Source organism: Condylura cristata, unplaced genomic scaffold (assembly GCF_000260355.1).
Source record: "Condylura cristata isolate star-nosed mole 26May11 unplaced genomic scaffold, ConCri1.0 scaffold00018, whole genome shotgun sequence".
NCBI classification, from domain to species: Eukaryota; Metazoa; Chordata; class Mammalia; order Eulipotyphla; family Talpidae; genus Condylura; species Condylura cristata.
Genome location: NW_004567119.1, coordinates 36327644 through 36343391, shown reverse-complemented (window position 1 = coordinate 36343391; position 15748 = coordinate 36327644). Strand labels below are relative to the sequence as shown.

General features: G+C 39.8%; 1 protein-coding gene across 6 annotated transcripts in view; it reads left to right on the top strand.

The window, feature by feature from the left end:
- The first annotated feature begins 7006 nt into the window (after positions 1 to 7006).
- Positions 7007 to 15748, top strand: part of NEK7 (NIMA-related kinase 7) — a 123352-nt gene continuing 114610 nt past the window's right edge. For 2 of the 6 annotated variants that reach the window (XM_012727003.1, XM_012727000.1), the window contains exons 1-2: positions 7027 to 7276; positions 11512 to 11565. The gene's annotated coding sequence lies outside the window, so the exon portion shown is untranslated. Of the gene's footprint in view, positions 7277 to 11511; positions 11566 to 15748 lie in introns of all 6 variants that reach the window. The other 4 variants (XM_012727002.1, XM_012726999.1, XM_004685480.2 and 1 more) reach the window with 3 other exon arrangements.

The following is a 15748-nucleotide window of genomic DNA, read 5'->3' as shown; positions in this document are numbered from 1 at the left end:
AAGGTTTTGTTAAACTTAAAACTAAAAAAAAAAAAAAAATTAGTGAATGCATGGTGGTAAAGAACAAAGCTCTGTACTGAGCGCCAGGAAAGAGAAGCGAGTACAAACTTGACTTACTCCTGTGTTTTTTCCTGGAGCTGTACTTCTAATTAGCTAATGTGTAAGTTTATTGTGATTTATATCAGCTAGTAGATAAGCTTATGTGGATCTAGTTCATCTTCTTGCTTTGGATAAGTCAGGCAGGAGAAATGAGCTAAATTCCATTTTAAATTTGTTAGGAAAAGATATTTGAGAGCCTACTCTCCAAATTTGGGACTCATCCTAACAGTTATTTCCAGACCATATCATTCTGGCAGTGTTTTGTGTTTCTTTACCCTTTGTTACTGTGAACAACAGTGAGTCTTCTAGTACATAAGCTTCACTCTCCTTTTTCTGTATCTCAGGATGTGGTAGCTAGAAAGCCTCCCTGTGGTTTTTTGTAGTTGGCATCTCCATTTCCCACCTCTGCCCCACCATCTTTTCTTCTGCATGACATCACATCCTGTCATCCTGGGCAGAAATAGACAAAAATAGGTCTAGGGGTAAAATCCTAATGAATTGGCTCATGAGCTGCTGTCACATTATCACAACAAAGGTGTGAAAATCTCTTAATATAGATCATTTTCTCTCAATGTATGTTAGAAACAGTGGGGTGCATTAGCTTTTAGTTTTATACAGTTTATGTACATAGAGATTTAAAGAATCTTGAAACAGGACATACATACACAAAAAAATTATAGAGGAATCAAACTATTAGATTTTGAAAGTGGTAAAAATAGATTCTAGCCTACTTGGGGGCATAGGTGTTAAAGTCTTAACACTAGCAAGCTATTGCCAGCCACTGCAACTTGAGTTCATGAGTTTGATACTTGGCCAAGGAGCTGACCCACATGGCGTGGCAGACCTCTGCTGTCTCTCCCATTGCTCCCCTCAGTAGTGCATTTCAGTAGATCTGCCTGTTCTGTTCCCCACTCTGTTTCTGGTGAATCCTCTCACCACCCAAACCTCTGGCCTATGCCCCAGTTCTTATATGCATAATTCATAAAAAAATGAATCTTAAAAAAAGAGACCCTAGCTTTTAGGGGCTAAACAATCATCAACAAAGACTTAGATAATATGACTGTTCTGACTCAATATACTCTCTGTAGATTTAGATTTCAAGATGGTATAATAGCCTCTACTACTACTACTTAGGAATTAGTTACAAAGGTTTGGTGGTTTGGTTGTGTAGTTGTCAAACAGAACAGTTTTTAAATTTTACATAGAAAATTTAAAATTAACCATTGACTTGATTATTTTTCATGTCTTTTCCAGTCCTATAAGTTACCTATTGTACAATAGTAAAACATAACTGACTACTTATTGATAGATTGGACTTACAGGAAGTAACTGATGAAGTAATAATTTCATTTAATTTAGAAAATGAGGAGTTAATATTTTTATTATTTTCTGGTCTTCAAGAAAATGTGGTTATTTTCTTGAAAGAACTATGACGCTATGAAAGAGATTGAAAATGATAAAGTTTCAAATATTTGAATACTTTGGTTACCCAAAGTATACATTATTGTTTATGCATGTTAACTATACTTTGAATTATTTTAAAAGTAATTTATACTTTAGAATTAATAAAACAATAATAAATTATATAATTATATCACTCTATACTTATATAAGTAACTTATAAATTCTACAGATTAAACAAACCTATTAGCTAAGCAGCCTATTAGCTAAATAAACATACTAGCTAAATTAAAAAAAAAACAGCACAAATGCTGACAAATAATACTGGGGGATAAATGTACCAATATTGTTCAATTAAAATTGTTTGTAGTTTCCATGGTGACACTAAACTGTTTTCTCCCATTCTTTTAAAGAACAGATTATCCCATAAATCCCTGGATAAATATTGGCCTTCTCCAGTATTTGCATTACTTATGAATATCAAGTTTCTTGCCCTCACACATGTTTTTTTTTTTTCTGACACATGTTTTTAAGCACATCTCAGAGTTTTGCCCCCCAATTCTCAAGCTTTGAAAATGACCCTTTCATTTGATGAAACATTTTCCAAATTAAAGGGTCATTTTCAAAACTGGAGAATTGACTCCCTTATTCTATATTATGTTAACTTCTGCATGGAAAAGCTAATATGTGATAGGAATGACTATAGAGGCAAAGGTCCATCATTTGAATTCTACCCACTAGTGAGTTCAGTGGCAGATTTACAGAGACTGTTGAAGCTGTTTAAGATTAACTAGGCTTATTGTCTTTAAAACAATAAGAGCCTGCCTTCATTATATCTTTGAGTTTGATGTGGCATGATTCCAAATCTGGTTTTACGCACATCCTGTATTTCCAAATTGATTGAACATTAACACTGGAATGAATTACTGAACATATAATTACTGAGGTGTTTTAAAGTGTACGTCTGCCATTAAGTAGAAAAGCTGAAAAAATAAAAAGAATCAAAGGGACCTGGGTTTTACGCAATAAAGGCTTACGTCTGAGTGAGGAGGGTTAGATAGAGGAAAACAATACTGAGTACAAATTTGCACCTTTTGTGCTGACTCTACTAGTACATGCACTTTGGGATCTGTAGCCTAAGAGTAGTTTCTCAATTTAACTGTGTGGGAATACTAAAAGTAAATAGAAATACTTGCTTTGCATTTTCTTCACTGTTTAGGAAATAGACCACTGCTTTGATCAGTCAGTCCTGAGTGGAGATAGTGCATTCTAAGATTGAATTGAAATGATTGAATTGAAAAAGGGAATTGAAGAGGGCTAGGTAAGTCAGAAGTAGAGGGAGACAGAACAGGGAAGTTAGGCCAGGTTCCCTGAGATCTTCCCACTTAATATTGTGAAATCACAGGGTGTTTGTAACAATTCCCTTTCTGGATCGTTATATGCCCACAAAATATCCCAGAAAAACCTGCATTTAAAATGCATCTTTGGGACTTAATTGCCCTATATCCAAGCTCTCGATTAGCTTAGACCATTGAGTAGTACGGGGGAACATGGAAAAATTATTACCGTCCTTGAGGAAATGTGTCCTGGGAAATAGCCTGGCAGTTTGGCTCCACATCAGGCATGGGTTATACTAGTGTGAAAGGGAGAATAATTTCTTAATATACTTCCTTTACTCTTTGACATGTCCATTGCTAGTAAAAGGCAAAAAGCAAAAAATCAGTTGGATTCTGTTAACCAAAGGAAACCACTAGTTGTACTGTTCCCGTCCTGTTTTATGACTTACAGAAAATATTACATTTCCTTATGTTAACATATATACATTTATATGTATATATATGTATGTGTATATATAGAGACATATACACACATATGTATATATACACAGAATACAGTATCGAACTGTCTCCTCAGTTTTATAACCACTACAAAAATAGCCAGGAAAAAGCCACTGTCAGTAATGCCACTATTTTTAGCCATGAACTGTGTTCTCAAAATACCATAACTAGATAATTGAGACATAGCAGAGTTGTCCATGATTTTGAATTCTAGGGATTTGATGTGAGGATAGTTAAAGCTAATTATATTGTTTTGATGGGCAGGTCATGCACATAATTTGTTAACAATTAAATGCAAGTGGCTATTACAATGAAAAAGTAGCTTTCTAATATTTTCCATGACTGTTTTTAAAGATAAAGATTTATTTTCTGACACTGTACAGTGGCCACAGCCAGGGCCAGAGAAAAGTGATCTCCCTTGGGTTGTCTGCAGTCTGCACTTTGACTTCCTCCTCTTGGCCCAGTTTAGTCCAGACATTTCAACAGCTTGACTAAGCCTCATCACCATTTAGCTGCCAAATTCGGTGGCTGCCAACATCACTAGTAGCTGTTTAAGTACACCTGTTGCCAGCACTATGCTTGAGTTAAGAAGACTAGACCTTTCTGATCTTCCCTACTGGCTAAGATCTCTTTCAAAGGAGAGTTTTAAAAAAAATATTGCTTCATCAGCCTTCAGTAGGTAAATATTTTTCCAGCAAGTTTCTCTACTTACAGAAAAGTTGCATTTATTCAGAACCTGGCATGGAACATATGCTTTGAGTTGGCCAACAAATAAAAAATTGTTTTGATAATCAATACTACCTTTAATTTTTTTGATTGTGTAAGGTAAGCAAAGTTTTGTGAATAATAAAACAGGAGGATTTGGTACAAAATGAAGGGTTCTAGGTATAATAATCAAATAACTTTTATAGTAAAGTTAACCAGAGAGTAAATGGTATGCATTGCCTAGTAATTAGGTATAAGCACTAAGTAGCTGGTATAAAGGACTATAATTGGGACAATTCATGGAGTCAAACATTTTTGGAGCAAGCTTGGTGGAGGAAAAAGTAGAAAATTAGTGACAGCTAGATTCTACTCAAATTCAAATGACCCTCAAGCCAGAGAAGACTTCTGGCTTAATCTCTCTGCTTTTCCAGTAGCATTTCTCCCAGTCTAGTAGCCCATGAGGATAAGCCACCCTTTCTACCACATGGAAATAAGAGTCAAAGAGAAAGATCCATAGATTAAATTCTGACAGTCTTCACAGCTTTCCAAACTCAGTACCACTATTTAGCTGTAGCTTTGTCATTTTTTTAAGATGAAGGCATAGTACATAAATAGATAATTTTAACACTTTGGGCACAAATAAACACTGGCTAGAAAAACTAGAAAAAAATTCTTTGTAGCCACTAGGGCTTCAGGAGTTGATTTTGATTCGTTGCATATCAGTCAGCATGTATATGATATGGTGTATACTTTTTCCTATAGCAATGGAATCTGTTGTGTAGATGAACCCAAAGGCTGTTAAACTGAGCTATTTTGTTGATTATTTATCTACATTTTCAAAAGTTAGTACAAAAGTGAAATCAAACAAGAGTCCTTTGCTATTCCTCAAATAACAGATTGAAAAGTTTTCACCCTGAGAATATCTGATTATTTCTTCTGCAAGGTATGACTGTGTATGACTCAAGTGTCAACTGTTCCTTTGTGACAGATTTTGACTGGGTGTGACCTTACTTCTGATCTGGTTTAAATGAAGTCTCCATTCACTTCTTCCATGACCACATCCAATCCATTCACAAATCTTGTTGGTTTTATTTCAGAAATATATCTTACCTCTTATGATTGTTATCATCTCCCCTGTTAGCACAATGACCCATCATCAAATCTGATCTAAACATTAAAACAGTTGCTTCTGTTCTGCAGTCTGTTTTCCATACTACAGCTATCCCCCCCACCCATCCCAGTTTGGTCACTCTTCCTGTAACTCTTCATTTCATTAAGAATATATTCTGCAATTTATAATATTCTACATTTGTCCCCTTCCCAGACCTATCCCTCTACCTATTTCATCTGCTATTGCTTTTCTTTAGTTCACTGGGTTTTAGATACACTCACCTCTTAGCTTTTCCTCAAACATGCCTTCTCCAGTCTTTGCATTTGTTGTTCTTTTAATGCAAAACTTTTTAGTCTTGGATAGACACAGTATCATTTTCTTTCTTCAGGTCAATGCCCAGAGGTCTTTCCATATAGACATATTTGAAATACTATCCTCCTTCTGTCTCCATACCCTGCTTTCTTTTTCCATGAATCATCAACTGACATGGCAGGTACCTTACTGGGTTATTGCCATTGCTTTTCCTACCATTAATAATTATTATAAAAAAAAAAACCTTAAAAGCTATTTTACTGTTAATTGTTTATTGTAAAAATATATATTTTTTACTTACACTAATAATTACTTTTGTCTTTTCTAATGTAAGCTCCATGAGAGTATAGACTTGGTATCTTGGCGAAGTGTATCCTTGTTCCTTACAGTGCTTCCCAGCACAACTACTAACACAAAACCGCCGCATTCAACAGTTCTTGATATCTTGAACCACTTTATTTCTAAAAAACTTCCAAATCTCAACTCCCTAGCCTTAGCATTTTATCTGAAGTATAATCTGCTCATTCCTGGTTCCAATCCCTTTGGCTGGGAAGTCAAACTGAAGAACTAGGAGTTAATAGCAGTGATGTAATGAGCACTTCTTATATGCCAGGCTCGTGTACTTAAACCCTTTGCTTTACCTCAGTGAATTCAAACTGCAGTCCTAGAGATAGGTATAATCACTCTTCTCCTTGTGCAGACAAAGATAAGGATACTTAGGAGGTGAAATAACTTGCAGCTAGGTCACACGGTGAATAATCACTGGGCTGAGATTTGAATCAAGGTGTGGCTGACTGCCTACTGCCTCCTAGCAGTCGCCTCCAGTAATGCGGGTCCGGCCCTTGAAGTGGTGAGAGCTAGGGACAGAGCATTCCTTTCGCATTCCGTGTGCCAGGGACTTGGAATCTCTCGCCCTCCGACTCTCCCTCCCCTCTTTCCAAATATATCTCCATACAGATAAAAATTATCTTCCCTCAAAGACCCTTGGTGCTAAACCAGGTAGTTCACCTTTCGGAAATGTCCTAAAAGTCTTTGCATTCTGCGCTGGGACACTTATTTAATGCAAGCTCTCAGTGTAGAGGAAGTTTAAAAGATGGAATCAAAATGCTGGGATTCAGAAGAAAGGGGACGCCACCAATTGGCCTTACAGCTGGCAGACGCGCGTGAGGCGGGACGGGGGGCTGGCAGTGTGGAGGGCTTTTAAACGTAGGTATAGAAAATACAAGTTCCCCAAAGGCGGCCGACCCCCAACCGGGAGAGAAGTTGGCCAGAAGGAGGGGAGCAAGGATAAAGGGGCAGCGCCACGCGCCCCGGACCGCACCCGGGCTGGCCACGGGACGCGAAGCCGGGAGGGACTCCTCGAGAGCGCTACGGCTAAGGGGACAGAGGCGGGGAGGCTCCGCGCCCCAGCCCGCACGGAGGTCCGAAGGACGGCAAAGCGCGCTGCCGGCGGGACTCGGCGGGTCGGGGAACCGGGGCTCGGGGAGGGGCCGGCGCCCGCCCCGCCCCTCTCCTCGGGGATGCCGGGATGTTTACACTCCTGACAGCGGCGGCCGCGGAGGAGGAGCGGGAGCTGCGGGAGGATGGGCCGCCACTAGGCTCGCTCTCGGGACGCGCCTCGCCGAGCGCAGGGTGGGTGCCCGCGCCTGCAGCGTCCGCGGGGGCGGCGCGGCGGGAGGTGGCGATCGGCTCCGGGTCTCGCAGCCACAGTTCCCGGCCCAGCGGGCCTTTCCGTGACGCCACCTGGTCGGGCCGCCCGCCCTCCCCGATTCCCTCGCGGGCCGGAGAACGGAAACCTCCCAACTTCCGAGTGAGTGAATTTCGGGGTTTCGGGCCCTGGGGTGGGGGGGCGAGTGGAAGGGCCTACAGGGAACGGGAGGTCGGGACCGCGCGGAGCGGCCTCCGGGATCCCCCCGCCCGGGGTAGGCGGGGCGGGCGCGCCACAGTCGATCGGGGTCGGGGAGCTCTGCGATGGTGTTTGGCGGTGGCGGGAAGAACTTCGTGCCGGGTCCGGGCTCTGGCGGCCTGAGGCCGCCGTGGGCGCCTCGGTAACTAAGAAACTCCGCGGCCACGGCGGCCGCGGCAACAGGTCTTCGGTTTCAGGACCGCAGGAACTTAGGCGAAGTCCCGCCTCCCGCCTCTCGGCGAATGCTCATTGGCGGTGTCGGTTATTTATCCCTCGTGGATTGGTTGGGTCCAGCTGTCAGGATTCGCCGTCTGCCTGTCTGTGAGAAGAGTTGAGTTCCCCTAAAGAGAACGGGTGGTGGGAGCCCAGTGAGCAGGGAAGAATCTGAAGACTTGAAAAATCTGGGGACGGTGACCCACCTCTGGAAGAATGTGCTTGAGGGAGACTGTTTTGGATATTGGTCAACATTAGTTTTAGGAAATGCCAGCGAGAGGGATTGCAAGGCAATAACGAATTACTAGTGATGGTGGCAGTGGAAAAGAAGGAATAAATTGAAAAAGTGAGGCCAAAGCCTGGGAGACGGGAAAAAAATGTGGAGATCACTTTGCCACAGGTCTCTGGGATGAAACAGCGCAGTCCTAGAGGATGCTGCAATGAGATAATACAGAACGCCTGTTGCCTGCTTTATATTCTGTAGGCCTTGGGAAATGATGTATCAGACCGATGAATCATATTCCTCTCGAGCTGTAGTCCTTGTTCAGCATAAATACTACAAAAATACTTATTTTACAGTGAGATATATTGTCATCATTGATCAGTTCCGGTGACAAAACTAAAGTAGGAATCTTAACACAAATGAAATTATTTTCCTCCTTTTTTGATACCACTAATTGTGAGGATGCAGTTGAAAACATCAAATGCCCATATTCGTGGGTCTTAATTAGCTGTCATAATTAGAACCACTGTTTCTAATTCCTCCTCCAAGGAATTTGAAGTTTCAAGAGGCATGTACACTCCCAGCGGGCAGTTCGCAGTGTGTCTTGTCAGTTGCATTACAAAATAAAGTACAGAATGTGTGTGGTGATGAACCTATTCTGTATAGAACCTTGAGCTGCTGCGGGTGTGGTCCACAAATGGCGTAGTATTTTCACCCAAGACGCTTATGGTATTTTTGGGACTATCAGATAAACACTGAAGTGTTAGTTTAAAGAGCTAGCATCGATCCCATAAAGGTTTGTGGTAACTCGTGCTGAATGGACATCTAGTATTACTGGCTTTAATACTTGGTTAAAACTAATGCACTTGAAACGGTTAATAGAAAACTTAATCAGCTACTTCTGTAACCCTTGCGGAAAGCCAGTCCGCAGCTTGCTTCGCTCCTGAACCACAGCATCCTCTATTTGGTCCAGAACTGGGAGCTTGCTGGGGTGGGAGAGAGGTGCGGAGGTTGGAAAGACTTGTCTCTCGGAGGAGTCAAAGGGGGCAGAAACTGTAAGGGTGGTGGTGGGAGGAAGGCAGGCGAAATATGAGGGCAGGCTGGGGAAGTCGGGGGACCCTCCCAGGTTTGGGAGCTGGATTGGACCCCGCCCCGCCCCCCCCCAACTGACGGCCTCCTTAGCCAATGCGCGGCGGGGACTCCGCAGTTCCCTTGCGGTGGGCGGGTACTTCCTACCCGGGCTCGGAGCTGGGAGGAGGGGGCCCAGTTCCTCCGGAGACGTGCCTGAGTGGTGGGACACCGGGTAGAGGCTTGGTCTTGTGAAACAAATGAGCAAAAATCTGGGTGAAGAGGCTTTGGTGTCCTCTGAGCCCTCGTATTGCTCTCGTTTCATAATTCAGCTGCACCTTGGACTTCCCACTTTGGCAGAAGTTTTCTAATTGATAAGGAGCAAAGCTGGTCAGCAAATTATATAGTCTGTGACTTGATAGGGTTCATCAGAAAATGAAATGATCAGAAAATGAAAACTAAAAAATGTCAGAATCTAAATTTAGTATTTTCACAAATACGTGGAACACACGTGAATGCAGTTATTTTATATTCCGAATTACTATTCTGTTTTGTTTATTTAGATTCTCCCTGTAGCAACTTCAGTTTCTTTCTCTACTTAACACATTTTCTTGCCTGGGCAGTATCGAGTACTCTTTTCCAGCCCAGTAAAACACCGCTTAAACTCCAAGAATGAGGAAAGCATGTCTGGTATGATGGCAGCATGCTGTGGAGGAGGGGAGACTTGAAGACGGTGTAATTAACTTTCCCATATAATAAAAGCCAGTATTATACTTCTAAATGCCCAAATTGCAGTTATGGTTTGTTTAAATAAAGATTTAGCCTCCTACTCTCCTCCCCTTCTGCTTCCTGGTGGTTGCTGGACTATTTCCGCTCTTTATTGGAAACTTTTAAGTATTCTTCTTCTCAAAAATTGTACATTTAACGAAATTAAATATACGGCCCCAGATATCATTAGTGACAATACTGTTTAGAACCAATCACTATTTTCCTAGGAACTATATGATGGCTTTTAACATATTTTCTATAGTATTCCTTATCCACCATTCACAATACTTGGGGAGGAGAATAGTGATTATTTAATGTAATTTTGGAAAAGAAATTGCTTAATTAGATAACTTCTAAAATTCCTTCCCATTTTATTTCCTTTGATTTTTCTTTTCTTGTTTAAATAGGCTTTGGTATTTTAAAAATGTGCAGTAAAAAAAAATTAAACCCACAGGGATTACAATTGAGATAAAAAAAATGTACGAAATGATGTAAAATTAAACTATTATATTTTAAAAAATTAATCAAAATAAAAGCATCTAGTGCAATATCTCCCATCCAAAAAAAAAAAAAAAGTGCATTGTAGCTGCAATTGTGCAAAGCTGCTCTGCTGCATTCGGGGTTTCATTCAGTCCCTTCATCTATTTACATTTGCATGAGAGTTTGTGTGTGGATACTTTCCTATATTACACGGAAACAAACAGTATAATGTTACAGAATAAATAATAAAAATTCCAGGGGTGTTTTGGGGATGACATGTATGAGTACTTTTTTCTCTGAATTGCTTTATTAGCAATTACTTTATAATAACATTTCTACAGATACAGAGCAAGATAGCATGTTTTTCAGACTTGAATGCTAATTCTGCCTCCCCTCATTTTTTAGGGAATATGGATGTATAACATTTGATTATACAATTGTAATTAAATTATTTGTGGGATATAATGGCAGTTGATATTTTAAAAATTATAAAACTAATGTAGAACTATTCACAAAAGAACGTCTAAACTGCTGATTCCTCGTTTGGTGATTAATCCTCTTGTATTATTTTCACAAGATAATATCTCACTTTAAAGAAAATACTTTGAGAATGTATTTCATTTTTTTTTTTTCTAAGTGAACACTGAGAATGAGGACAGATGGCCTGGAAACATTTCTTAATTTTTTGAGCTCCCCACTCAACCTTTGTCAAAATTATAGCTCTGTCTAACTATTTATATGATGAGCTAATACAAATAGCTATTTTGGATGGACCAGCTATCCAAAATGTTAATAACTGCATAAGTAGAACTTATTTAATTGGTCTATAAGATTTTAGAAATGTTTCTGTTACATAATATAATAACCCTTTCTGCAAATCTTGCCATTAGTTTTTTTTTGTTCATAGTCCGTAAAGGATGTATTTAATTGCAGCTTTTTCATTCCAGGTTGCGTTTGAATAAAAACAGGCTGGTAGACTTTATCTTTCAGAGGCCACATAGTACTTCTCTGTCTGCTACTGCCCTTACAGTCCTGGTCAATAACTGAACAAGGGGCATGGTTGTGCTCCATAAAAACTTTATTATACAGATGAGGTATAGGCTCACCCTTGATGTAGGAGATAATATTGAAGGTTTAAATGTAATTTTAGGCCACTGATTTGGATTTTCCACAGCAGTGTTGTGGTTCATTTATGTGTGTGTTTGTGTGTATATATATGTATGTATATGTATATAAAACTATTTTTGGTCCTTGGACGGGTGACAATCTCTTGATCTTTTCTGGTATCCTTCTAATACATCCCAGTTTTACATTCCCAAATTTTGTTTCATTTCATAGACTTCTTGAACAGATGAACTGCTTTAGGCTTATCCATTTTTTTTTTCAGGGTTTCTTCTCTGTTTGCCTCCGGGGATCCTGCTCCAGTCCTGTGACAGAGGATGTATGTGTGCCTCTCTCCACCTTCCTCCTCCTTACTAAAGCAAGATGTAATCTGATGTCATTCACTTATCTTTGCTTCAGTGATTGATGTACTTTGATAGGAATGTGTTTTTTTTTAAAGATTTATTTATTTATTCATACAGAACTGGGGTACAGGCCAGAGATGCGGAGGGTGAGAGGATTCACCAGGGACAGAGTGGGGAGCAGAACACGCAGATCGACGAAGTACACTGCTGAGGGGAGCAGTGGGCCGGCCAGGAGAGGTCTGCCGTGCCATGTGGTCTCCTCCAGGGAACTCCGGGATGGAACTCATGTACTCATGCGGAGTGGCTTAAGCTTCTTAGTGCTGTGCTTTAACCCACTGCTCCACCAGGGAGGGCCAGGACTGTGTTTTAACTAGTAGCTTTCATTTTAAACTTACTGGACTGGCTTTGTCACCTTTAGAGGGAACTTCTGGCATGAGCAAGAGAGAGAGTGTTTTTTTTGTTTTTTTTCCAGAAAAATTGACTTAGTCTATTATGAAAGACTTTTTTTCCCAATAAAAAATTTTTTTTTCCAGTAAAAAGAAAATTCTGGAAGTGATCTATATTTGCAGGTCAGGACAATAGTCAGAGTTTTTGTGACCTGGGGGGCGTGTAAGGCATACCTTCTTCCTTTGCTTTCAGAAAAGTATGAACTGTAGGTTGATCTCTGGGTGCAGCTACAGAGAAGCAATGGAAAGGAAGGGAAACAGTTTTGAAATGACAGGATAGAATTTCTTGGCAGGGAGTGGGTTCTGGGTGTGTTGGAATAGTGATACCTTGGGGTAGTCAAGTGGGATTCCTGCAGTATTCAGAACATTCAGGCTAGCTGCTACTAGCAACAACACTCCTCATCTCATTATCTGACCCTGAGGTACAAATATCATTTTCTATGTTTACATGTTGTGAAAAGATAGCACAAAGCCCCAGGTTGGCCCCTGACTTTATGACCTGCTTACATCAATTGATTTCTTCCTCAAGTTAGGTGAGGAGTCAAATGCTTTGAGGAGTCAATAAAAACATCTTTGTAAAAGTCTACCAGCAGGCTCATTAACTGTTAGTTTCATGTCATCTGTTTCTTGATTCATAGGACTTTGAGGTGTGGGAGGCACAGCTCTTTCCTCAGTTTCTTCCCCTAATAGGCCAATGCTCACTCTGCTTTGTCTCTAATTGAATTAAGCTCTTGCACTTGCCCAATTTCTGTATTCATAATTTCATGGTTCCCACTTTTGAATTAGTATTTTTGTTGTCTTTTTTGGTGGGGGTTGGGGCCTGGGGGCCTGGGGAAGTAATCTTTAGTTCTTTAGGTAAAAAAAAAAACTCAAGAGACTTGGAATGTTATATTTTAGACAACAAGAAATAGGATTCGTAAAAAGATCCTTAAATATTGATTAAAAATGAGAAAACTAAAAATAATATTTTTGTTTTCTGTCAGCTCTTTGTTTTTTTGATTGTTAAAATATTGTCACATTCTGTAATTACTGAAGTTTTTGTTGCACTTGTACTGTTAACAAAGCCACATATCCTCTATTATGTTATCATCAGGATAATGGGATAGATATAATTATGAAAACTTGTTATACTTCCAAAATGTAAGCAGTTACAAATCCTGGTTGCCTCTTTTGTCTAATTGAGAAACCTTGTAGTAAAATACTGTGATGTGTTTGCATACTACTGACAGAGGGACACCCAGACTAGATAATAGGTAACTTATTTTAGGCAAATAGCCTGTCTTTATTCCACATAGTTTGTTTCTAGGCTTGGTTTCTTATTTACTCACTGCAGCTAAATTCAAAGATACTATACAAGAAGAATGCTTATTGACAGATATAGATGTATCATTTTCATACAGCAACCTATTTCACTTCTTCTGTTTTCTTCACAGTCATGGGTGTTAAAATACATTTAGAATAATAATATGGTGGTAGGTAAGATTCAGTGAAAACTGGTGGCCAGTATAAACTAGAATTTTCTTAGCATTTTCCATTATGCATCTAGAAAAGTTTTTTTTTTTAAAGATTTATTTACTTATGCATACAGAATTGGGGTACAGACCAGAGGTGCAGGGGCGGTGAGAGGACTCACCAGAGACAGAATGGGGAGCAGAATAGGCAGATCAAAGAAGTACACTGCTGAGGGGAGCAGCGGGCGAGACAGGAAAGTTCTGCTGCACCATGTGGATCACCTCTGACCAGGGATTTGACTTGTACTACAGAGGCTGCAGCTAGCTTGTAGTGCTACGTCCTAACTCATTGCACCACTAGGGAGGTCCTACATCTAAAAAGTTTTAATAAGGTTTTCACATTTTATAAATACTTTCATTGTGGAATAGACTATTGTTTCCAATTTTACTTTATGACTTGGATTCTTCTTTTTTTTTTTTTTTAATTAGGCAGTTCTTTCATTAGTCCTCTAGTCATTCTCTTCATTTAAGAAGTAAGGAATTTGTCACATTGTATTTAATAATATTTAATGGTTCTGAGTGAATTTGAGCCTTTCGACAAATTTCTGAACACCAGGCCACCAAGGGAGTTATTGTCTCTTCTGGGGTTAGAAAGCCACCACTGAGCCACCAGTCTGGGATCACGTACCCAAACCTACAACAAGAGAGATGCTATTTGGGGGCCCAGAACTGTACCTCTGCTCTCGCCCGGGAAACGTGCTCTGGGCCCTGACTCTGAACACATACCTTCGTTTCCTAGATCTGCCCAAACAAACTGTCATACACTGGAGGGTTTTAATGAACAGGAATTTACTGTCTGACCATTCTGATGATCAGAGGTCCAGGTGTCCACTGGGCTATGCTCTTTGTGAAAACTCCAGGCAAATGCATCCTATTCTTTGTTCTTAGCTTCTGGTGTTGGTGTCACTCCTGGATGTTTCTTGGCTTAAGACATACCCCATCTCTGCCTTTGTCACATTCTATGTGTGTGAGTCTTCTTTCTCAAAAGGATACCGGTCATACTGGAGTAGAGTCATCTCATGGCCTCATCTTTATCTACAGTCACCTTACATTTAAAGTTTAAATCTATACTTTCCTTTCAGATTCTTTATCATACAAAATAGTTTTAGATCTGAGATTTTAGTTTTGCCCTGAGCCAAATAGTTTTAAGGTTGTTCAGAGATTATATGTAAGAGATAAAGGTAGGTGGTCCTGTAGATACTTCACGTGCAATTAGTATTCTATTGCTACCTTAAAAATTTTGTCCAAAATCAAGTTTTCCATTTACAATCATCATCCTGTAGTTTCCTGTAGGAGAGCTTAAGTGCAAGATTCACTAAATCTAATATTTTCAGAAAAGGAAGAAAATTGTCTAAATTTGATTTTTCATTTATTGTGGCCTAAACTGAATCCAAGGAAGCAAATTTGCTAATCCATGTTCCCTGGATTTATAATAGCCTATATAGTGCTTTATGTTAGCCTTTGTAATCTTTGTAATGTCCTCGACAGGAAGATGGATTCTTTCTTTTTTTTGTTACTGTTTGTTTCGTTTCTTGTGAATTGGCAGAATCTTGCCCTGTTTTTGTGCCATGCTCAGTGAGGCCATACTGAGGGAGTAATGGCACAGAGTCCAGTCAGTGAATATTTTAGCGCCTGACTACAGTAGTGGTGTAGCTCTGTTACTTCTAAAATGGGGGATGTTGGGGTGTGTTGCTATAGCCTATGAAATATGATCAGAGAAAGAACAATTATCATTTTGGAGGGTGGTCCTAGGAGGGTGCCCTTAGAGGCAGCATGAGGGGTAGTAAACTGTGTTATCTGGGCAATATTTCATAAATACACATTTCATAGTACTAAACACCTTGATTTGTAATTACCACTTTTCATTGTTGTTAGTCATTTAGCATATTGCAAATAACTTACATGCCCCATTTATATCTTGTGTGTACAAGAAGTGTTTGATAGACCCACTAACCAGTTTCTCTGTATAGCTTCTTCCTTTCTCACTCTGATTCAGAGATCACACTTGGCTCCATTTCCTTCCTCTTCCTAGCCATGCTGCTGTCTTAGAAGTTGGTTCTTACTTGTTTATAACATATTTTCCCTATTCCAATGAAAATCTTCCCTTACAAAGCAGAATGCTTAGAGGGTAATCAGATCAATTTATTTACTGGTTCCTTGATGTAGTTTTGTCTCTTGTACACTGAAAATGATTTATACAA